We start from the raw sequence: 2500 nt of genomic DNA, 5'->3' as shown, positions 1-2500 counted from the left end.
TATACATGTATGTCTATACAAATATATATATATATATATATATATATATATATATATATATATACATGTATATATATATCTATATATACATGTATATATATATATATATATATATATATATATATATATATATATATATATATATATATATATATAATATTACACACATATATATATATATATATATATATATATATATATATATATATATACATATATATATATATATATATATATATATATATATATATATATATATATATATATATTGTCCTACAATATTCTGATGACAACGCCATTTTGGCTTACATCCCAGAGCCAATGACTGACATCTCATCTTCAATATATGAGGCAATTAGTTTACAGATGATTACGGAAAAAAAAAAAAAAACATAAGTCGTAATACAACAAAGGAAACCAAATCAGATTATGACTGTCACTCTGGGAATGATGGAGAATTGTTAGGTGAAATATGAAAGTCTGCTGGTAGGCTAAGGACTTGAGTTTTTCAAAACTAACACTTGGGACTGCCCACTAACAATAAAATATACAAAGCAGTATGTATCAGAAATCTCATCATGGTGCAAGGATTGAGGTGGCCAATGCGGTAACGTTCCTGAATGGTAAATGCCAGACTGGGGTTAGAGTTCCGCTCAAATTCTTTAGTTTTTTAAGTCGCTACAACCTCACCATCCTTTTGAGCTAAGGATGAGGTGTTTGGAGGAGTCTTTAGGTCTATCTGCTGAGACATCAGCAGCCATTGCCAGGCCCTCCTTGGTCCTAGCTTGGGTGGAGATTGGCTTGGGCGCTGATCATATGTATATATGGTCAGTCTCTAGGGTACTGTCCAGCTTGATAGGGCAACGTCACTGATCCTTGCCTCTGCCATTCATGAGTGACCTTTAAACCTTTAAAGAGCCTGTATTTTGTATCGGTGCTATTACAGGCAACCGGAACATTTTCTCATATTATATTTTTACCCCAAAAATGTGCTATCTCAAGCAAATTAATCAGTTTTCAATTTTTTTTTCTATTTGCCTCAAGAAGATTATGTGTAGAATCTGGAAACATCTAAAGCAAGCAGGATTTACAAACATGTGAACGAAACTATATGTTTCGTATACCCGATGAACGACTCAAAAAAACAAATTTTATACGCAAAAAAAAAAAAAAGAAAAAATAGCTCCTAAAGATATTTTCGGTCTAAGAAGAGGTAAATGGCCTGAACCAAATCGATCTTGAAACAAAGCAAAAATTCCACTAGCTGACCTGGAAATCCTTGCTAGTAACCGTATTGCCTGGAGAATGAGTGTTAGCTATACAGTACAGTAGGGTCAATATCCTGGAACAGTCGTATACGGGCATCTCACCTTAGAATGGGAGCCGTGACAATCCAGAAGGGTCCCTGCAGCCCCAAATCCTCATTTAACTTACTTTACTTGTGGCAAAGTGTGAAAGCCTAAAATTGACATAGTGAGTCATATCAATACGCACACATGGTATGAGTATTAGTACTACGTTTTACATCTATTAAGGAACTTTTAATATCGTCATCCGTAATAGTGTACTGCTATTAGATTATATATATATATATATATATATATATATATATATATATATATGTGTGTGTGTGTGTGTATACACACACACACACATATATATATATATATATATATATATATATATATATATATATATATTTATATATATATATATATATATATATATATATATATACATATAACTATATATATTTATATATATATATATATATATATATATATATATATATATATATATATATATATACATATAACTATATATATATATATATATATATATATATATATATATATATATATATATATATATATATATATATATATATATAAATGAAATTATCCATTCCCTTACTCCGCAATACCAACATCAGTATTTACGAAAATCAGATAAAAGATAACAGTCCTCGTATATGGTTTCTTACACACTACTCATGAGTATTTTTTATCAATAAAATCATAAAAAAATTATCACCCACTTTAAAAAAAAAAACTGTAATACCAAATACCATTACAGTTAAGTAAAAGATCCTTATCTCAACCAATGATTGAGTTTTTGTTTATGATATGGATAGGCTGAATAAAAATGCCAGTAAACAAAATCATAGACAATCATAGATTAAAATGTGAAAAATGTTTGGCAAATCACTAGTAAGTTATTCCGAAATTGAAAAGGAGATTAACTTAAACTTTATGCGTAGAATTAAGAAAAAATAAATCTATAGTTCTTGCTAGTAGTAAAAGTTAACATCTCCTTTATCATCTTTTAATAAGCCTTTCTAAATCTAGAATATCGTATGAATTATTTATCATGTTGTAGTATTTACTTCCTTGTCCTAGTTTCATTCTTGTATTTGAAAAAGAAGTCAGTGAGATTTACAGAAGTAATAAGATTTAGTCGATCTCAACTCCTTTATGACTTTTTTGTCAATGTTTACTCT

Source organism: Palaemon carinicauda, chromosome 6 (genome assembly GCF_036898095.1).
Source record: "Palaemon carinicauda isolate YSFRI2023 chromosome 6, ASM3689809v2, whole genome shotgun sequence".
In the NCBI taxonomy this organism is placed as follows: Eukaryota; Metazoa; Arthropoda; class Malacostraca; order Decapoda; family Palaemonidae; genus Palaemon; species Palaemon carinicauda.
This window is presented reverse-complemented; position numbering follows the sequence as displayed.